The sequence below is a fragment of the Epinephelus fuscoguttatus genome, linkage group LG10, assembly GCF_011397635.1.
Source record: "Epinephelus fuscoguttatus linkage group LG10, E.fuscoguttatus.final_Chr_v1".
In the NCBI taxonomy this organism is placed as follows: Eukaryota; Metazoa; Chordata; class Actinopteri; order Perciformes; family Serranidae; genus Epinephelus; species Epinephelus fuscoguttatus.
Genome location: NC_064761.1, coordinates 42,026,450 through 42,049,413, shown reverse-complemented (window position 1 = coordinate 42,049,413; position 22,964 = coordinate 42,026,450). Strand labels below are relative to the sequence as shown.

The 22,964-nt window shown below is 43.5% G+C and overlaps 1 protein-coding gene across 6 annotated transcripts in view; it reads left to right on the top strand.

The window, feature by feature from the left end:
• The window catches only part of dab1a (DAB adaptor protein 1a), a 353,945-nt gene that overhangs the window by 222,039 nt on the left and 108,942 nt on the right, over positions 1-22,964 (top strand). For 5 of the 6 annotated variants that reach the window (XM_049588163.1, XM_049588162.1, XM_049588159.1 and 2 more), the window contains exon 1: positions 7,073-7,344. The exons of the other annotated variant lie outside the window; for it this stretch is intronic. The gene's annotated coding sequence lies outside the window, so the exon portion shown is untranslated. Of the gene's footprint in view, positions 1-7,072; positions 7,345-22,964 lie in introns of those variants that run through there. 6 annotated transcript variants of the gene reach the window in all.

Sequence of the window (22,964 nt, the reverse complement as noted above, 5' to 3'; positions counted from 1 at the left end):
TGGCTGGATTGGTTAGGTTTAGGCATGAGGAATGAGATTGGTTAGGGTTAGTGTAAGAATGTCAAGGTAAGTCAATTGGAGGCAGAGTAGGGCGGGTCTTGCCTTCGCTATCCTAGGCATGCATTACCCCATTTCTGGGTCATATTTCTGTTGTCTGCCCCAGGTGGAGACAGCCAGTATTGTGCGTTTTGGCTGCGTAGTGCTGCAGCAAGCATATACACAGACACAGTGCATTATGTACACGTACGTTCAATCAAGCGGTAAGTCTATTACGGCCTTTTTCAACCAGGAAAATCCACATTGAGTGTGCTGGTCAAGACAGGCAGCAGTACAATTAAACAAAGTTGCAGACATATAACATTTCTCAGAATCACAGCATGAGTGTACAATATCTTTAAAAGACTTAATGGGAAAAACAGTGTTGTGGTGACGTATGACACAGTTGGTTATTTTATTTTAGAGTGGTGTAGGTGTCAGGGCTGATAGAGTACAATGAGTTCAGACTGGCAGCAGTGCTCACAGCGACGCTCACACAGAGGTGGGATTAGATACCCTTTGCTTCCCCTCTGTTCTACGGGGGAAACCCTTTGTGTGTGTGTGTGTGTGTGTGTGTGTGTGTGTGTGTGTGTGTGTGTGTGTGTGTGTGTGTGTGTGTGTGTGCGTGCGCAGATGTCAGTGTATGCTGGAAATGTGTTAATGAAATATGATGAAATATGATGGCTCCTCCCAGAGGCAAAAGCCCGCAAAGTTACACATCCTGATGAAAGCATAAACATGTGTGACATTTCAGCAGAGCACATCTTTATATCTAACCCCCTGTGGGTTAATACACGCACCCACACACACACACACACACATGCACACATACACACTAGCTCACAAGTCAACCTGTCACCTAGATTTAAGTTGTGATCATGCTCAGCAGTGTCTCCCTTTCTGTTTCTGTCTCTTTTCCTCTGTATTTACATATGAGGATACAATAAGAATGGCCTGTCACATTGTCAAAACTCCCCTGCATGTGTTTGCACATAGAGTTCTCAGATTCAATATATTTTCTCTCTCATGAACCATCTCTCCTCATCTCCACTTGCTCCTGTACTCTCTTCACATCTGTCAGGCACTTGATATCCTGATACATCAGAGTTATTGAAGAGTGGCATGCTTTGATAGCTACGGTTATGCTGGGATGTTTCGTCTTTGGAGGGGGGTCCGGCTTCATAGCCCTGTTCCATCTACCTCTGCCTACCCTTCCTCTCTCTATCGCTCATTCAGTCTTCACGACACACTCACACATCCACAAACGACGCCCTGGTGTTCGCAGCTAAATAAGCAGTATGGGAGATAGTAGGTGAGACAGGTCACCGTGTATGTTTATGTGCATTTGGGTCATAGCTAATCTCATTTCATTCGTGGTGTGTCTAACAAATTCACCTCCAGACGTATTGACACCTTTTCAGAGGAGACTGTGTCATTTACAGGCGTCAACGAACATTTGATTACTATGTCATGTGACTACACAGTAAGCCACATTGTCAGGTAGTATGGAGGGATGAGATCTGGAGCACACGGTTACAGTTAAAGCTTTTAATACGGTGTAGCAACCAACATGTTACTGCCATGATGTCCTCATCAGTGGCGGTGAGGATGTTTAATTTGCCTGCATCCAGGTAAAGCTGCATCTCGTAGCATGGACAGGTCCTGGGCTTTTCTCATTCATCCAGCCAATGGCATACACAGAATGCAAAAATATACATCATAGAAAAACTGGTGTATGTCGCCCGAACAGAATGATGCCTTTAAAGGAAGGATGTCTGTTTCACCTGGAGCTGAATGAGATGTCACACGATTATGTTCTATTATGTATGCAAAACATGGATGGGCCTCCACCCTACTGTGCTGTAGTATTTAAAGGACTTAATCCTACTGGATTTACATATTTAACACATCTGAAAACGTATGGACAAAATAAATACAGTCATTCATCTTGGGTGCCTTGATGTACGTATATTTATGAGCTATGGTATTGGCTAGACGTAACGCCCACAACCTGTCTGTTTTATGAGATGCCTCTTTTCACTCGGAGCAGGCGTTCTGAATTTTTTCACCTCCACTGCGTCTTCTGAAGCTGATGAGGACCTGCTGTTAGTTGCTGCATCTTTCCTAAAGTTTGAATGATGAGTGTGTGTTCCAGATCTCATCCCCCCAAATCCCGTCTCATTGTCCTCTCTGGTGAGCCATGTGTTTGAGCTCTGAATTGGCATCATTTCTATCCAGAGATTCCCTCATCCATATGAACATGTTTTAATACTTTCTACCATGTATCTGATGTATGAACGTTGTTGGTCAACATGTGTTACTTGGTACATGGCTTAAGATTTTAATCAGGCTTACTGTCCAATGATGAAGTGACTGTCAGAGACCATCCAGCTGTACTGTACTGCCACTACTGTAGCTGAGCAGTGTTGAGCTGTGCTCAGGCAATTAGAGAGCTGCCTTTGTTGCCTTTAACGAGTTTGACCCGTTTTGCTGATAATACGCATAAATTTCCATTCTTTCGCCTTTTCTCTGTTTTTCTCTCTCTTGTCTCCCTGTCGGTCTCACTCTTTTTCCACTTCCTCTCTCTGTCCCTTTCTCTGCATATGTGTGTATTAGAGGGATCCTAATCCTGTGAAACAATGTTTAGTGTGAACAGTAAGACGGAGCCAACCTTCACGTTCTCACCGGGTATCATATCCATCTGGACATTCCCATGGACTACCCTAAAGAGAGTGTGTGTATAAAGAAGTCTGTGTCCCTGTGCGTGTGTTTATGCGATTACATCTATTCAGGTGTATTTCTGTGTGACTGCTCTGTGTGTGTGTGTGTGTGTGTGACATGGGAGTGAGAGAAAAGAGAGAAAGCTAGCTGCTGGCTTGCCCACATGAGCATCCAGGAGTTATCTGTTCAGCCAAGCTGAGACAGACAGACAGAGACTGTGAGGGAAAGAGAGGAGGACGGTGAGTGAGGGAGGCAGATACTGAGGGAGGGAGATATGGCAAAAAAGGGCAGAGATACTGAAGTGTGGGAGGGAGATAGACAGGAGGGCTCTGCACAGATAGAGAAGGTAAACTACAGCTATACTTAGGTAGGAAAACAGCAGGGAAGGAAAGATGATGGGAGGACAGCGTATTGGGGAGGTGGGGTGGTCGAGAAAGAAAGGAGGGGTGAGAAGTTTATTGAGATGTGAGGTTGATGAGATGGAGAAATTAGGATTTAACTCAGGTTTCAGATCATAGAAGTAGACTTAAGCCCTTTTTAAATAGGAATTGTGCAAATTTGCAGGAAAGCCCAATCAGTCTTCGTTCAGCACTGGCAGTATAAAAACAAAATCAGGGAGTGCAGTGAAATGCCACCTGCCTACTTTTGTTCATACATGGCTGTATCCTATAGATTCTATTGTATGTCAACCCAGTCTCCAGAAGAAAATGTTGGCATTGTATGTTTCTGCAAACCCTGGATACGTCACATTTGTACATTTCATACATAGCATATCAACATTTCTCTAAATCGACATAGTATATGAGCAGACTTTGTCATCGTTAGGTGGAGAGGATGGTGGATGATGTGATAACTGGGTGAGACGCCTTGGTGTCCAGAGCCAGTCCAGTGACTTTCACTTATCCCCAGGATGTCCAGGTGGTATCGTTTCATCTTACTGAGGATTTGTGCTGTCTTGATGGTCTTGTATGTGGTTTGGGAATGTTCCAAGGCGGATCTTGGATTTTGGCCCTAGTAGACTGTCTTTTGCACTTGCGATTTCCTCTCGGCTTCCATCAGGAATGGTCACACTGCCAACGTTTTGGTGGCTGGGGTCTACTAAGTACCTTATGTCAACAGTTTTGCTCATTGTAGTTTCTGTAACACTGTGTTTTATGGGGTGGCATTAGCCCTTTTTAAATAGGAATTGTGCAAATTTGCAGGAAAGCCCAATCAGTCTTTTTTCAGCATTGGCAGTATGAAAACAAAATCGGGGAGTGCAGCAAAATGCTGTCTGCCTACTTTTGTTTATACAGAATGTGGCTTTTTCGGGGCAATGGGGGGCATGAGCAAGTAACAAAACATGTAGCTCAGCGTGTGACGTAACTAATGACTTGCGCCTTGCGCCTCCACGGAAAGCTGTGGCTGGTCAGTCCGTCAGCGATTCTCTCATAAGTCGGCCCGTTCTTCACCGTCCCCGTCATCTGACGATTAATGGCCTCTTTGTTTGCGAGGACAAGGAGGGCGCACAATTCCTTGTCTCCCCAGTTGCTCATCTTTACAGTGTCTGTCAGGTTTGTGTTTCCCTCTTGCTACTAGCTGCTCGCTAATTCCTGCTATCAGCTGTTTCCTGTTTATCCACCGCCAGTGTGTCGCACGTGCGGCGTCATCAACAGCTCCTCCGGCAAGTCATCAACAGCCCCTCCCGTGGTGGAAGGCCGCCTCGGTCTTTTTAAACCGAAAAGGTTCCACCAATACGTTTACCCCTACGAGGTGGAAAATTGCAGCTTGCCGGCAAAACGGCCCAACATTCACAGTAAATCTGGCAGTGTAAAAGGGGCTATTGTTAGCACAATGCCCATGAGCCAGTGTGCTGACTTTTGTCTGGCTCCTCTCCTGAGATCAGACTGGTAAGGTTGAACCTTCCAGGGGCCACAGACCACCCCCAGCATAGCTCTCAGGGTCTTAGAAGCACACAAGCCTCTCCACCACAACAAGGTAACAGCACAGGGAGAAGGGGCGAGACGCCTGCCAAGCTGCACATCACTGTTCAAGACCAACAAACATGAAAACTGGTAGTTTTTTAGCGAGTCAGTGCTGTGTGTTTCCAGCAGCTTTTAGGCATCAAACGTGTTTTTTTTTCAGGGACCAGTCCGTGTTTTTCCAGCTTCTTTTTAGCCCCAAATGAGTGTTTTACACTGTGTTTCCACTGTAAATAGTGCCACGAAAAGTGGTTGTTTTTTTTACAGAGACATTGCTGTGTTTCCTTGATCGATGGATATGTTACATTTGTACATTTCATGCAAATAATATCAGTGTTTCTCTAAAGTGATGTAGAAAACTATTGTCAGCTGGTTTTGTCATCAGGAAGTGGAGGGGACAGTGGAAAGTGAAAACCTTGGCGAGACGCTTGCCAACTGCAGATCACTGCACGAGACCAACAAACAAAAGTAGCTGTTTTTTAGTGAGTCATTGCTGTGTGTTGCCTGCAGCTTTTAGGCACCGAACGTGGGTGTTTTTTAGGGACCTGACACTGTTTTCCAACGGCTTTTTAGCCCCCAAATGTAGGGGCTTGACGTTTGGTCATGGACTTTCCACGTCCACATACGACGTGCTAGGTACCCTGGGTGTGTTGGTTGTTGACATTCTGGGACACCGTGTCAAGTTCTGCCTGTTACATGCATTGTCTGTTTTCAAAATACACTTCTGTTTTCACAGGAAATGTAACATTTACGTAAGTCTCTTTAATTATAAAAGCACTACGTAAGTACAACACCGCAAATTGATGTTTATTTTACTTTGACAACAAACACACATGGTTGGATTTATGAAACAAAGGACAGGGTTTGTCTTTATACTCTTACGGGATGCGAGCACCACTCTCTTGTGTGAAACCCTTGCCACCCGCCCCACTTGGAGTTTCGCCACCTCAACTTTCGTTCTTGTCCCGCCGTGTATCATGTCAATGTTAAAGGACTTTTTTCGTTTGTTTCTGACGCCGCAAGTCACTGCCCAGGCGCTGGATTTCAATGATTTCGGAGTGAGATCGGGTTGGACGTGCCTGCGCAGTGTGACGCTTGGTTGTGATGTTGTATTTCATGTCAGTAGTGATGTGATAACAAAAGCAATGTTGTAATGAGCTGTTTGGTTTTGGAGTAACTGTAATATTAATACTGACATTGTATTAGTAATTAGTTACACTGCTCGTTACTGGAAAAATTAATATTATTACTGTAGCACGTCACACCCCACCAACAACTGTGTCTCCACCAACTTTGAAATCAAGCCTACACTCTCGCTTGAATGTGGAAGAAAAGGTTTAGTTGGCAGACTGCTGAGTGTCCTCCAGTCTTTGCACAGATGAGAGGAATTGTGTCCAGACTGGGACTCCCCGACCCCTGACAGCAGCACGCCACATCTGGAGAGGAGGATGATCTGAGGTGAGGAAGTGGAGAAGAAAGGGAGTGGAGGTGGTGCAGGGGCAGAGAGGTGACAGGTGGTGTGGATTAGAGGGGGCAAGCTGCACAAGGTTAAGGCTTAAGGAAGAATGGAAGAACGGCATGAAATGGCAAAATGCTGTGGTTCAGTGAAGTCAGCATCTCTGCATCATCCTCAAGTTTTCTTTTGTCAGTCTTATTCCAATGAATAAAATAACAGTGAGGACGCTGTGTTTTCTATCTTTAGGCCTAATTTACCTCACGTTTTTCATAGTTCCACAAACTTACAGTGTGTGTGTGTGTTCCTGCTCTCAAGGTGAGGGATGAGTTTGCCAAGTCCATGACTCACATACAGTTGAGACTGCATGAGTTGAATGTGGGTGGTTAACTAATCAATACTCTCTGGTGAATGACTGGGTGAAGGCTGCGTCACGATGACTGCTTGTGTGCATCCATGACTCAATGAGTGTGTTCTTTGCAGCATTACTATGTGTGTGATGGTGGCAGTGAACTTTTCACAATACAGTCATCCTTTCACATCCTCTAAACTACAAAAAATACACTTCCTGGCCAAACAGTGACGCACAAGTCTGACGTTTCCTCCGCAACTTTTAATTTCAAACCCCAAATTCCCCCAGCAGCCCCTCCTCCTTCCTGTCTCCTTTCATCTTTTCTCGCTCATTATAAATTTGTTAATATACATTTTTCTAAACCCTTCACCATCACCCAGTGCTTTTCTTCTCCTCACCCCCCCCTCCACTCCCACTCCTTGAAAGCTGGAAATCAGGACAGTTCAGCAGCGGAGGGGTTAAGCTGAACCCGGCCTTGTGATTGGCTGCCGGCCGGCGGTCTAAACCAGCCTACAGAAAGAGGTAACCAGGCAACCTCAGAGAGGGAGAGAGAGGGAGAGGAAAGAAGAGGGGGCAGAGGAGCGAGGAGGAGAAAAAAAACGCGCTGAAAGAAGCCTGACATAGTTTTGTGGGGATTGTGGAAAAAGATGTAACGAAGCTTGCAAGCGCTCTCCCCGGGATGGAAAACTGGATTACTCTCCCTGCTGAAACACACTGTGGATGTCTGAATAAACCAGGAGGAGATACACGGGAATGAATGGATTCTAAAGCCTTTTCACAAAATGGGAACTAACTGTGCTCATTTTCGCTGTAGTGCAAAGGTAAGTGCGCCAATGCAAACAGGCTGAACGGATGCAGCACAAGTGGCACAGCTCGTCTCGGTCCCGTGCGCGGTGGGGGCCACAAAGTGTGTACTTGTACATCGGTGTGTGGTAGTTAGTGTTTTAGGATGTGAGAGGAGCCTGTGGATTCAGTGTGCTTCTCTGCTCCTATCACTGCAATGAATTATCTAGTGCTGCTGCTGCTGCTGGTGCATCGGGATTTTAGTGTGTGCGCGCGTCTGTGTGTGTGTGTGTGTTGGGCGGGTGTAGGGGGGAGTGACCCCCCCATAGAAACACAGTGGTCAGGGGCTGTGTGTGTGTTTGTTAGTGGTGTTAGGCGGGAGGTTTGCTGCATTTGGCATCTGTGTCCCCAGCGTGTGTAGTTGTTACAGTGCGCCCTTCTCTCGGAGCGGATGATGCGTAATTGCTTTCTATAAAGTGATAAAAGCGGTGCAAGTTTTTCATTCCTGCACATCTTATAAATATCTGCTGTTTAACGTGCACGTCAGTGTGCGTCCCCTTGTTATGTGCGCGTTTTCCTGCTCTTTTACCCCCAGTGAAAAAAATCCAAGGGACTGGGGAAGCCTGTCTTTGGCACTCCATGGTGACTTTATAGTAACCTTATTATGCTTCTGCAGTACAGTGTGTTTTATGACCCTGTTTGCACTTATCCTTATGATTTTATTCATTTTTTACAAGTGCATAATCACATATTACTCACTTTATTCCATGTTCTTTTATAGACTGATGCTTTCAACCCCTCCTGTTGTTAAATTAATGTTCCCAATGTGTGGGGTTTTGTCCACTTTGGAGGGTTGACTCGCAGTGGGAGTTAAGTGAAATGAAGTGCAACGCCTAGGTTACACTGGTGTTGAAGTGCTAGTGCAGAAATGTAGTCAATGGTGTGTAGGTTATAGCCGGTTCACAGTCACTGGGTTTTGGTTGATGGAGGAAGGGAGAGAGGCGGAAGGGGGGAGCTGAATGGGCGACCCGGTCAGTTTGCTTTGGGGGGGCCCGGGCTCCGCTGCAGCTAAAAGCCGCATTAATCATGAAGCTGGTGTGCTCTGCAGACCCTCACTCTCTCCTCTCTTCCCCCCCTCCTCCATGCACACAACCTGCATCAGCTTTATATATGTAGGCTAGCAGGTGTGTATGTGTGAAGAGGTTGTATCCTGTCTGCATGTGTGAAATGGGACTGGATTTGCAATAAAATCTCTACTCAGTGGGGATTTATTAGGTTTAAAATCAGTGTGTCACTCACAGGCATGCCAGGTGCACCCAGCCACCTGCATGTGTGTGTGCATTTACACAACAACCACTCTTTTATTCTGAGCTCCTGTCAGTTTACTTGAGTGTTTCCCATTTGTGATCCACGAGCTTCATGTGATCCTTTGCAGGTGGTCCCTTAGTCTTTACAGCTTGCCACTTTATGCAGACATTTACATAGTGTTAGGTGAATTTTTGGTTCAGCATAAAACTTTTCTGAGTAAAGAGGAGGCTTTCCAGACGTCAGAGGTACACCGTGTCTCCAACTCAGGAACAAACTCAGAGTTACAAGCTTACTTTTTCAAGAACAGACACCTCTATGACCGATATCCTCAACATTCAGCAGCTCACAAAACAATCTGGAGTGATAAACAGAAATACAAGGAAGAGGAAGACTGTATTTTGATCTCTCTATATATATATCTTACTCTACCACATCTGCCTTTCTTGGGAAGAAAAAATGAACTTCAGGCACTCATGCGTGCAGCTGGGACACATGCAGTTGAATAAAGTTAAAAAGCCTTTATGCAAAAAACATGGCTGCTTACATTAAAACACGACCGGTTTCAACCCTGAGGTCTTCATCAGGGTGCAAAAAGCGTGGACAGGAGTCAAGCAAAACATTTTATAAGCTTGTCAGTTTACTATCAGATTTAGATTTTATACATTAAACACTGACATCATAAAATATGATGCACCTCCACTGGATAATTATATCCTAAAAGTACTCATTAGACCACCTTCGTCTTTAAAATACTTCTTATACAGTACAAACAGGGGACCACCCTTCATAATGAGTATTTGTAAGTACATTTCACAGCTGTCACTTTTAGCTGTGAAAGCAGAAATTTGAATGCAGGACATTTATTTTCACTTTGTTAATTGTACATTGTAGTCCCTCTGCTGTAACCAAGGTTAAGGATTTGAATACTTTTTCCACTCCTGCCAAACAGACCTCTTACTTCTGCCTGTATGGGCCCAGCAGGCGACTCCAGGGCGTCATAGTAACCCACAGAGTATTGTGTGGAAACTCTCAAAGAAAACCCTGTTGAAGGCTCTCTTTCTCCCTCTTTCAATTCTCATCTCCATCTGCTCCGTCTACAGTCTCAGGCTCCCCTTTTTTTTTCGTACCCATTCTCTGTTACTTTCCACTACCCAGCCTGCTTCTTGCAATTTATTTTGCCAATGCAGCATAGTAGGTGTTGTGTCTGTGTGCTGTATAATGGTCGACAAGGCAGTCTGAATGGATGTTGGGCTCAGTCTTAAACAGAAAAGATCTCCTTTAAGCTGTGTAGTTTTGACATGGGGAACTGTTTGGAACCCGGAGCTTACTGTTCAGGTTCCTAAAGCTTTTTACAGCTTTTGCAGAAGGAAGCTTGTAACTGTGAATTTGTTTCTGAGTGGGAGACATGATGTACCTCTGATATCTTGAAAGCCTTCTTTTTATTAAGAAGAGTTTTATGCAGCACACAAACTCACCTGACACCATGTTAATGTCTGCTTAAAGCTGTAAAAGAAAGCACCATCTACAAAGAACTACATCAAGCTTAAGATGTTAAACTGTGTTCTGTACAGTTTGAACTACTGTACTTTAAAGTAAGGGTGGTCATTGAGCACACTGAAGTGTAGTTGCCTTTGGGATACCAGAGCCACTGAAAACCAGTTGACCTGAGCCCAACTGGGTCCAGTTCCACCTTTCTAGCCAAGTCGAAATGAACTTTCATTGGTCCCACCAGTACTGAGAAACAACACAGTGTGTTTTTATCAGCCAGGGAGAATGTAGTCTGACTAACATGATGTCAGCTGTGGTTATAGGCCTGCCACTTCTACGTGCTAACATTTCAACAAAGGCATTGTTACTGTATCCCAGGCTTAGCGCTGAGAGTTGTTCCGATACCGACACTTGTATCGGTAATGCCTTCAGCACTGCCTAAAATGCTGGATTGGGTATTGACAAGTATGCAAGTTCATACACGATCTGATACCACATGGTTTATTTATTATTAATAAACTTTGAAGTAGTTTCACACCTGAATAAAACAGCAGTTTTTGTGTAAAAAAAATTTCTTCGCTGCTCTAATACCACAGCAAGTTGCGCTGTACAGCTACTGGCATTCACTGTTTTAGAGCTGTGAAGAAGAACTTTTTTCTGGTGTTACTTGATCAATATTTTACACAGGATAAAAGAAAGTTCGATGGCATTCATTCTCTCCATGTATCAGTTTATGTTTTACAAAGGGTTTAAACTGAACAATGCCTCACAACAATGATAGCAATCATTTCACATCAACATAAGTAGTGAACAGCTGTTTATTTTTTTCTTTTTAAGTGTTTAGCCAGGTTTGAAGTGTTTCCTCTTTTGTTCTGGAAACTTTGGAGGCACCATTTGCACACCGGTTTTTGCGAGTTTATAATTACTCCGCTTTCAACTACCTCAGATGTAAAATATCCACACACGACTCCTACTACCTGACTTTCTGACAAGTTGAGGTGTTGTGGCTCCAGCAGCACTTGTGGAAGCCATTGTTTCTAGTAAATACGATGGAGAACAAGTGTTCTTCTTTGGCGCTCGTCCTCGGCACAGACTGATGTGCGTATACTGCCCCCGTCAGTTCTGACAAGAATCGACACGGCCCGCTGAGGGCAAAGTTGTATCCGGAACTTACGGTTCCAAAAAATAAATAGGTACCAACATATTTTTTGGGTGTTGGCATTGATGGGGACTTGAGCCTGTGACCCTCCACCTCCTGATCCAGGTCCCTATAGACTGAGCTACTGCCGCCCTATACACCCAGAGTAGTGTTGTCTCCTATACCAGAATGATAATGGGTGCCTCTAGACCTTTCTGTAGTGCTGACACAGTGCTGTGAAGATGGCCTTCCTTCATTAGACGAGGAAGAATTTGACAAATCACTGCCTTGCAGCACTGTGACAACCAAAATGTTGAAACAACATGTATTAGTGGAATTCCTCCCATAACCTGTTTACCCCAAAGAGTGGTGTTGTAATCTTATTCACATTGCTGCCTACTTTGCTGTGGCACCTCAGTGACACTTGTTGCTATGGATACAATTCAATGCCACAATAAACTGACGGACTATTCAAGTTACCTTCTCGACTCCACGCAGGCGGTGTCTCAGCGGCACTGCTTTATCAACAGTGATGAAAACAATGAATAGGCAGCTGCAGTGGAATAAAACTTGTGCATGAATATAAACATTCAACAAGTTCCCCTTCTGAAGTTGATTGGACTGTACATTTTTTCTCACTTTATCTAACTTGACAGCAGCAACACAACTCCACATTCAGATTAATTTTCCTTTGGAACATTTCTGACAAAGGTTCAGTTGCTCTTGGGTCCATTTTGTACAGCTTTGCCTTTAAATGGACAGTTGCATTAGGTGGATGTCAACGGCACTTTGTAGGGCAGCTATATTTTTTTTGTATCAGTGAAACCTCCCATGAGGTGATAAATCCAACTCATGTTTGACTTTCTGATCAGCACTGTGCACTTTTAAGGCCCAGACACACCAAACAGACATCAAAGAATCAGTGGCATCAAAGGCCAACTGTTGCATTGCCTCACGTTGCCTGTATCCTGGCCAAAAAGTTGCTCATGAAAACACAGCAAAGACTACGGCAATTGCCAGCTAGCACATACATTCTGTGCATGGTGAGAGGACATAACCCTTCATGTGAGCAGACAGAAGTAGTCTGTATTTATCATTCAAAAAGGGACACTGGAAGACAGATAGGTAGGATTCAAGATGCTAGTTAGCCAGTTAGCACATGAATGACATAACCTGATGTTGGTTGAACAACCGATATTCACCTTGTGTTGGCAAACAATAACACAATTAAGAAACCTTTCTGCTAAAGAGCTCAATGTGTAAAGAAAAATAGTTTTACGTAATAGGCAACAAAATGACAGGTTTTTCGGATGCCCCTTGACTTTAGCCTTTTTTTTGCTTTTCTAACTTCCGTTTCTCTTCTTGTGTGCTGAACTGAACTGCCAGTCAGAGTGAATTCATTCACAGACGGGCTCTTCAACAAGCTGAATCAGCCAAAAAAAGGTTGACCGTGTCCGACAAGTGCCAAAGGTACGGGACACACTGCAAAAATTAGGGTGACGGACGCTTAATGACTGTCCCATGTTGACCATCAGCCGACTGTCTGCTTGGTTAGGGTTGCCTTACAGCAAGAAGGTTTCTGTTTTCAAGGGTGGGGGAGCCCCTCTGTGTGGAGTCTTCCTGTTGTTCTCCCTGTGTCAGCGTGGGTTTCCTCCAGGTGCTCTGACATGTTCTCCCTGTGTCAGCGTGGGTTTCCTCCAGGTGCTCCAGCTTCCTCCCACAGTCCAAAGACCTGCAGGTTAATTGGTGACTCTAAATTGTCCGTAGGTGTGAATGTGAGTGTGAATGGTTGTCTGTCTCTGTGTGTCAGCCCTGTGATAGTCTGGTGACCTGTCCAGGGTGAACCCTGCCTCTCGCCCAGTGTCAGCAGCATTGGGCTCCAGCCCCCGGCTCAGACCTTTTGAATGCTACATTTCCTGCCCTCACCTCTGTAAGTTAAGTCCAGTGCACTGGGGGGCATCTCAGCACATCTCTGACTCAGGACCAGGGTTATATTCTCCTCGGTATGAGCTACAGATGCTGCAAAGAACTCTATCCTGCTTAAATGTATGTCAAAGGCAGAATTGTCATGCAATAAAAGAACAGAAAAAAAGAAATTCCAGTGAAATGTATTCGTTCTTAGCTGAGGCATTTTAACCAGGTTGAAACATGTTAAATATGGGTATTTTTTTTTAAGTAGGGGGTTCCACTGTTACAGAGAAAGGAAGGAGGGAGAATTGACTGACTCTTGGCTGGCTGCCCTTCCCATTGATCCACATCCTGTGTGTCTGTGCGTGTGTGTGACATTCTCTCAGATATAATTGGCATCGGGAATATCTTTACAGCCCGCTGGGAGTATGTGTGTATATATGTACCCTATTTCCTGGCCTTTATTCACTGTAAGGCAAATTGAATGTGCGTTTGTGATACCATGCAAATCAGCATCCATCACACAGACACACACACAAACCTTAAGACACCACGTGTGCACAGAACTATCATTACCACCAATCACTATTACTTATTGAATACCAACAGGCACACTAAAGCACAATACACGCACACATATACACACACAACCCCGCAGAAGGGCTGTGAGAGAGCAGAGCAGTCCATCCAGAGGTGCAGATCGAGCTGCCAGCTAATCTGCCTCTGCAGTCTGTAATCTGTAATCTTCTTAAAAACACTCGCAATCTGTCCACACCACTGGGATTAGCATCTGCAGACACAACAACAGCGCGCACACACAAAAACACACACTTTTTGCTGCCTTTACATTTGACCGCGAAAAGACTGCTGCGTGGGTTTGCTGTGCTCTGCTTTTGCAGGCCAACTTCTCATCTTTAGACGGCACTGTGACTGTGAAATAGAATTAGCAGATAAACAGAAGGAAATGCTGCACAGTTTGCTCGTTTGCAGGCCACTTCACCTACAGTATAGGTCTAGGTTATGTAAAGTGTGTACAACACTATGCAGGAATTGGATGATAGTGGTGAAATGGGCATTGATAACATTGTACTGACACCAGTGCCATTATTGATTCTGCTTATCGGTTCAGTTCTTTATTGATTCCTGATCAATTTTCAATGTGAGGAAAAACAGTAGGCCTACACAGGTTTCAGCATCAATGCAACAGTTATATTTTAAACTGTTTTGTTTTCTCAGAGTCTGAACACAGTGTAGATGAAATGCAAGAATATTTGTACAGAATTCGTCCTTATTCAGGTTTGGGCATGCTGCTCAGTTGGGAAGCAGAGGCTCTCATATTAGAGTGTCAAATACATTTAATTCCTGGAATATAAGCTGGTATTGTAGAAAGATGTTTTGGCATATTGCTGCGCTTCCTGCCCTTACTTAAAATGATCATTTTACCAATCGTCTGTCTTCTTGAAATGAAGCCAAGCTTTGGACCGTTCTTCGTCTCCAGCATGACTCCTCTTTGTTGCAGGTTTCTAGCAGAGTGGATGCATTAGTTTGATGTCACTGTTTTGCAATGCACACCTGTCAGAAAAACATGACAGCATTAAAAAAAGGAATTGATAAATTTGGCTGCATATGATTCTCTACTGGAACAGGTTCTCAATTCAGTTCAATTCAGTTTTATTTATAAAGCCCAATATCACAAATCACAGTTTGCCTCACAGGGCAGTTGCCATCCCTGAGTGTGTGGGCAGGTTGGGTTTAAGTCCAAGATGGTCCAAAAGACTTTACAGTGATCTTCATAAACTGCATGGATATATTTTTATATTTACAATAGACTATAATAGATTGCTGCTTGAAGTTTTTCGCTACAAGACTATAGACTGCAAAAATAATGGACGCAGCTACTAGGGCTGCCAAAAGCACCATGAAATTGAGTTCGAATATTTTCGAATTAATTTAGTAGAGTTTGAATGATATTCAGATCAGATTTATTATTATTATTATTATTATTATTATTATTATTTTTTTTTTTTTTTTTTTTTTTTTTTTTTACAAAGAACACAAAAAATAAGATGCTTATTGCTGACGCAATATGAACGTTACACTCGGATGAAAACACCCGTTCTGACCCCCCCTGAAGTGCCAGGTATGACCAACTTCTGCCTCACTATCTGAGCAATGTTTGGATACTTCAGTGCTTAGTTTTCCACCACAAGAGTGGATCCTGGTCGGCTCGTAGCGGTGTCTCATTCTGGTAACGTTTCATCTTTTCTTCAAAAAGGGTAGGCAGGGAGGCAGCAGGTGCAACCTGAACAGGTCACACATCGTGGACAGCACAGTGGGTGGTGTTGGCGCAGCGGGCTCCTCCGTCGGCGCCTCTCCCTCCGTTGCTGTGTCCCTCTCTGGCCTGGCTTGTGCGCGAGCCATCTCCGCCCAAATGGGATTCGCAATGATATACAACATTATTACAACAACAGCGCGCACACACAAAAACACACACTTTTTGCTGCCTTTACATTTGACCGCGAAAAGACTGCTGCGTGGGTTTGCTGTGCTCTGCTTTTGCAGGCCAACTTCTCATCTTTAGACGGCACTGTGACTGTGAAATAGAATTAGCAGATAAACAGAAGGAAATGCTGCACAGTTTGCTCGTTTGCAGGCCACTTCACCTACAGTATAGGTCTAGGTTATGTAAAGTGTGTACAACACTATGCAGGAATTGGATGATAGTGGTGAAATGGGCATTGATAACATTGTACTGACACCAGTGCCATTATTGATTCTGCTTATCGGTTCAGTTCTTTATTGATTCCTGATCAATTTTCAATGTGAGGAAAAACAGTAGGCCTACACAGGTTTCAGCATCAATGCAACAGTTATATTTTAAACTGTTTTGTTTTCTCAGAGTCTGAACACAGTGTAGATGAAATGCAAGAATATTTGTACAGAATTCGTCCTTATTCAGGTTTGGGCATGCTGCTCAGTTGGGAAGCAGAGGCTCTCATATTAGAGTGTCAAATACATTTAATTCCTGGAATATAAGCTGGTATTGTAGAAAGATGTTTTGGCATATTGCTGCGCTTCCTGCCCTTACTTAAAATGATCATTTTACCAATCGTCTGTCTTCTTGAAATGAAGCCAAGCTTTGGACCGTTCTTCATCTCCAGCATGACTCCTCTTTGTTGCAGGTTTCTAGCAGAGTGGATGCATTAGTTTGATGTCACTGTTTTGCAATGCACACCTGTCAGAAAAACATGACGGCATTAAAAAAAGGAATTGATAAATTTGGCTGCATATGATTCTCTACTGGAACAGGTTCTCAATTCAGTTCAATTCAGTTTTATTTATAAAGCCCAATATCACAAATCACAGTTTGCCTCACAGGGCAGTTGCCATCCCTGAGTGTGTGGGCAGGTTGGGTTTAAGTCCAAGATGGTCCAAAAGACTTTACAGTGATCTTCATAAACTGCATGGATATATTTTTATATTTACAATAGACTATAATAGATTGCTGCTTGAAGTTTTTCGCTACAAGACTATAGACTGCAAAAATAATGGACGCAGCTACTAGGGCTGCCAAAAGCACCATGAAATTGAGTTCGAATATTTTCGAATTAATTTAGTAGAGTTTGAATGATATTCAGATCAGATTTATTATTATTATTATTATTATTATTATTATTATTTTTTTTTTTTTTGTTACAAAGAACACAAAAAATAAGATGCTTATTGCTGACGCAATATGAACGTTACACTCGGATGAAAACACCCGTTCTGACCCCCCTCAAGTGCCAGGTATGACCAACTTCTGCCTCGCTATCTGAGCAATGTTTGGATACTTCAGTGCTTGCTTAGTTTTCCACCACAAGAGTGGATCCTGGTCGGCTCGTAGCGGTGTCTCATTCTGGTAACGTTTCATCTTTTCTTCAAAAAGGGTAGGCAGGGAGGCAGCAGGTGCAACCTGAACAGGTCACACATCGTGGACAGCACAGTGGGTGGTGTTGGCGCAGCGGGCTCCTCCGTCGGCGCCTCTCCCTCCGTTGCTGTGTCCCTCTCTGGCCTGGCTTGTGCGCGAGCCATCTCCGCCCAAATGGGATTCGCAATGATATACAACATTATTGATAGTATTAATTAATTATTAATGATATTCAAATTATCAAATTATTAAATTTAGGTTCGAACTTATAAAAAATATATATATTCCAATATATTTCGAACTTCGAATTTTTTTTGACAGCCCTAGTAGCTACTGTAACGTCACCCCTTGGTTTGTGGATCTCTGTTTTGGAGCCTTGAATTTGGCATTTTGGCCATCGCTATCTTTTTGGAGCCAGAAGTGACCACATTTGGAGGAGAGGCTGAAGCTGTGGACGAGTGGATCTGACTCAGTGACTGCTGTCACACACAGCAGCTCCACCTTTAAATATGGGTAACCTTTTGCCTTAATAAAATGTGAAGGGGTGACTTGTATAAAAATTCACCTGTACAGATGTCACAAATGTTCATATTAGTTACAGAGACCAAAACTGTTTTTGTACCAGGCTGTAAACATGTTAATTTCTGCTGTAAAGTTGGGCATTTTAACATGAGGGTCTAGGGTTGACTCGCTTCTGGAGCCACCCTCAAGTGGCCATTATAGGAACTGCAGTTCCTATAATGGCCGTTGGCACTGCCTCATTGGCTTCATTTTTCAGCCTCTGAGGTTTCTGCTCGTCTGAAAGACTGGAAATGAACAACCATGATAACTGCTTTATTTTTTCATGCACATCCAGCTTCTTTTTTAGCCCTTTGCCTCTCTGAGCATAATCGCCCCTCCACATCTTTACCCTCGCAGTGTCCTTTCTGTGTTTTCTCAATCTCTGTCTTTGGTTCTCCATCTCTCGCCTGTTCCTGCTCTCTCTGTTTTTCTTAGCGCTGCTCTCTCTCTCTACATCTCTCTGTCTTTCTCTCTTTCTCTCCCTCCATCTCTGCCTGTAGTGTAGCTTCGGGGATCCTCTTGTTTCAGATGAGATGTTGATTATGGAACTGAGACTCTTGAGTTCGTCCTTTTTTCCTGCTCACATTCACACCACCATTAGTATTTCACATCATCATTATCACATTTTCTTCCATTTTCTCTTACACACTGCACTGCTGTACACGTTTGGTCCTCTGCTCATTTCTTTCTCCAGTGAGCGCCACTTTGGGGTGAAATCGCAAAGGTGTTCACTTTGTTAATGAGTTTTCACAGCAAACAAAAGCACTTTAGAGTGGGAGGTAAAGACACACATACAGAGGCATGTGCCACACTGGAGGAGTCACAGCACATTAACACTTCAATTAATTGAACGCCTTACATACTCATTTCCCCAGAAGTCAAGATCCCTGACCACCCCTCCCTTCAAACCTCTCTCTCTCTCTCTCTCTCACACACACACACGCACACACACACAGCAGTGATGTATGGTGCCCTGTGTCGTGCCTCAGCAGACCCCAGCAGTATTACATGCTCCTTGTGACATTTTAGGTGCTGGAGAGAATGCGGGCAAACAAAGCATCATAAATTACATTTTAATTTGTGTTCCCTGCCTTTCATCCAGCATGTACAAAGGAGCGGAGATGCCTGGTTTTGTACCATATTCTTTATTCAAGGAATACAATAGATAATGAATGCATACAGCACGGGAGGGAGACAGGGAGTGGGCTCTCAGGTTTGCTGGGGGGTTTGTTAGCTACACTTCCCTGTGGAACGGCTCCACTGACTTCCACACTCACTGTGAGACTGCAACAAAGTTAGAGAAAGAAATAGGCAGAGACGGGAATGGAAAGATGTTTTCCTTAGAGGATTTCCTCTTTATATTTCTCCCCCTCTTTCTTTCTCTCTTTGTCTCTCTTGCTTTCTCTCCATCTGTGCTTTTCTGTGGCTGCTCACTAATGAATTTTTAACCATCCCATGATTCTCCCCTTTGTCTCTCCCTTACTCTCTCTGTTTGTAAAGATTAGCCACAATTCAATATCCATCATTAGCTCTTGTCTTCACTGCACCTAATTCACAGTTAGGTTTCATGGTATGGGAACTTACTGCGTGACAGGAGCTTTGCATGTGGGAGTGACATAGCCTGTCTGACCCTGTCCCGCTTTGAAAGACAAGGTGCTGGTAACCTAATTCAATTCTTCATAGGGGATGTGAGGGTTGCCTTGTGTGCCAGACATCTGTTAAAGCAGATGAAACAGGGGAGGAGGAGGGGGTGTGAGTCTGGCATATGTATCCAGGACAGAAGAGCAGTCCCCGGGCCGGAACCACATCCCGAGCTGCCTCCCTGGAGCATCTGGTGCCCGGCTCGTACAGCACTCGCCGGGCTCAGAGGAGCGGGTAGACGCCCAGATGCTGCTGCATTCAGCCTGCTGAGCTCACACTCTCTGATGTGCGCTGTCACACTTAGATACGCTCATGCATGACATACATACACCACCGCACGCATTTTCACACAGCTACAAACTTGTGTGTTTCTGCTCACGGCTCTCAGCACTTCAGTGTCGCACTCAGGCACTTTTGTGATCACAGAATCGAGTTTTATGTGGTTTCATGGGTCATGAAATCTGCTCAACCCATAAACCAAGTTAAGTTTCAATTAAGGTAGAAACATAAAAATGATCAAAATGGGATTCTTCTTCTTTTTTTTTTTTAATGCAGCATTAAAGCAAAATTTGAAAAACTCTGAGACTTCAGTTTTTACTGTGCAGGTAGAGCATATTTTGCAACTGCATTAAAAATACCAATCCAAAACAAAAGTGATAAATTCTGCTGTTTTTCTTTACACCTCTGCAAACAGTTTTTATGGACAAACTCACGGACAAAATGTTTATTTATGAGGAAAATGAACTGAGGCGTAAAAGAGAAGGAGCTCAGAGGAGGTCAAGGCTGAGGTGAGGAATAACTGAAGCTCCTCAATGTCAATGGTGCTGCTGAGCTGTGATTGGCCATTTCACTGCTCGGCCTCGGCCATTTGTCCTCCACGCTGAGTCGTCAACACTCACACACAAGAACACACACTTGTGCACATGTAAAAACTTGGACACGCACTGCTACTGTCTTTGCCCATCACACTACCTCCCACTGTGCCCCTTGCACACACACCACACACACACAAACACGCTCTCACACACTCTTTGAGCCCTCCTCACTGCGCCATGCATTTGGAGAGGTGAGGGAAGCAGATTGAATGCAGTCTATAGGCCACATTTTGGACCTGCTGTGCAGAGGTCAGTTGCCTTGACTGCCACAGTCACCACTGAGAGAGAGTGGCCAGGTTCTGAATGGACAAGCCTAATGCATTTTAAACTAGTTTGCACTCAGTAGAGAGTATGTTATACCAACAGTGATTTTTAAATATTCACCAAATGTTACTCATTTCCTCTGTGTCCCATTGCAAACTATTGCATTTCACCTCTTGAGACAGACATATTGTCACATTGTGAACTGGCACGTAAGACATACATTCTGGCCACTTTGACACACTTAAGCCATTAGATTTTTGCCACATCATAAAGGCTGCCTTCATACCAATGCACAAGGATTTGGAGCTCTGCAGAGAGGATATACACAGTTTGAACTGGAAAAGAGCTTTTCAGCGCCAACTTGTGGTTTAATTGGACCGTTATCAGGCTGGTTGTGCTCATATTGCCAAAGGAAAGCAAAGTTTGTCAATGTTGTGGGAACTTCCCCAGAATTATGAGGACTTTTATGAGAGATCACACAAACCGTCACAGCACTACAGGCAAGTGCAGCTAATCAATGACCAGTAATTCCTTTCCCCTCAGTTGGGCTGGGTGCTTGATACCTTTAAGGTATTGATCAATAACCCAGTACCAAGTAGTGCTAAAGCTTCTCCAGTCAAACAATTCCTGCATTTGATTCATTTTCTACCTAGATCATGAAAAAAACGACTATTCATGTGGTTTTGCTTAGGGATGCTCAATGACATTGGCTCATCATTAGTATTGGCTGATATTGGCTTTAAATGAAAACTACAGTCGGCCAGCATGCTTTTTCTGTGCAGAAAATGTCTCATCTGCTGGTGGGCCATCACAATTAGAGCATGCATGCACAATATGATGTTAATTCCACGACAGAAGAGACTTGATATCACTAAAATTAGGTGGGGAAAAAGTGGATATATTGATATTGTTATCGGCCAAATGAGTTGTTACATATCGCATAAATTGGATATCAGATATCGGCAAAAACTCCATTATCGTGCATCCATATTTTTGCTTGCTGCCAATGACCACAAGAATTCTTTGACTTAATGCAACATGTGATTGGCCCACTGCAGCTACGACCCATGCTGGTGAGGTGAAGTTGAGTGCAGTGTATTTGATGGAGTTGGCAGTTCAGTGTGCAAAGATTCCACCAAGATATTTGAAAGTAGGGTTTTGCAGTGAGTCAATATTATATCAATATTGTGTCATGAGGCAAGATATCATCTTAGCGTGTTGTCTTTTCATGGTTTTAAAGGCTTCAACACATCTACAGTTTTCATGAGACTTCAAATAGACAGAATGACACACATGAATAAATAAACAGATCTCCATAGATGAGAGTATGTCCAGTAAGATCCATAAGCAATAATCCACTTATATAATCACTACCACAGGAAACATTTTTCATTTGGAGCACATCTTTTGTTTAATTTTTAAGAATAGTCACTTTTACATTTAGTACTTTGGCCAGCTGTTGCAGTATGTTCGTAATTGGTTCAGGAATGGCTGAGTTGATGACTCACTGCTGCAGCTTTAGTGGAATTTTTCTTTATATATTTTGTGTTCATCCATGGAACAACCAGGTACACACAGTTTTACTAATACATTTATATGTAATGTTGTTAATGCTTCTCACACACACAATCAACGCCCTCCTAATGACCCAACATATATCCCTCCAGTGGCAGTATTTTCATTTTTTCCACATCTAAATGTTGTTTACTGGCAGTTGTGTAAGAGGATTTGACCCGCAGACACATAAACACACATTAGGAGTAAAGATAAAATGAATCGGTCCTCACTTAACTGCTGGGAATTTTCAGCTCGCATCAGCCCAGAGCTAGTTAGCATGGCTTTGTGCTTCAGATTGAGCTGTAAAAGTGGAGCTTTAGCACTAGTAAGGATGTACTTATTAGACAAGCATTTAGAGAAAATAAAATACAGCTGTACCGTTTATTTTATGAAAGTCTAAAGTAGCTTAAAGCTGCATTAAGCAATTTTCAACTTGTGGTGGGTAAAAGACCCCAAAACAAACGTCACAGTAAGGAGCTTGGATAATGTATCAGCTTATCAAGTTCTTACGGCTAAGCCCGTAGCTGTTAGCAAACAATTGCCCACTTAATCCAGCAGAACCAGCGCAACATGAATATCCCATTAGAATCCACATTCTCTCCACCTGTTCAGTGCAAGTCTAATATTTACTGGTACTTTGTGCCTGGTGTGGCCCACTACATGCTGAGATTAAGTGGGTGTCTCTCTTGCTGCTTTGTTCCTTCAGCTCGCCACCAGTTCACACTGATCTAGACAGTGAAAAGGCAACGTATCATGAGGTTTGGCAGTCTGGCGTTTGAAATGTCTGTATGGTCACTGGGCTGCATTTTTATAAACTTTGACAATCTGGTCACATCACTACCTTTTCCTCTCCTTGCTGTTCGTGTACTCATACAACTGAAGTTACATTGAGTAATGACTAATACTAGTCTGTTTTTGCAACTTCAGTATTAGAGATTCATATGTTTATTACAACTTCAGTAATATCTGCTGTCTTAATTCAACACGCAGTTCTGGTCTGCTACTCAC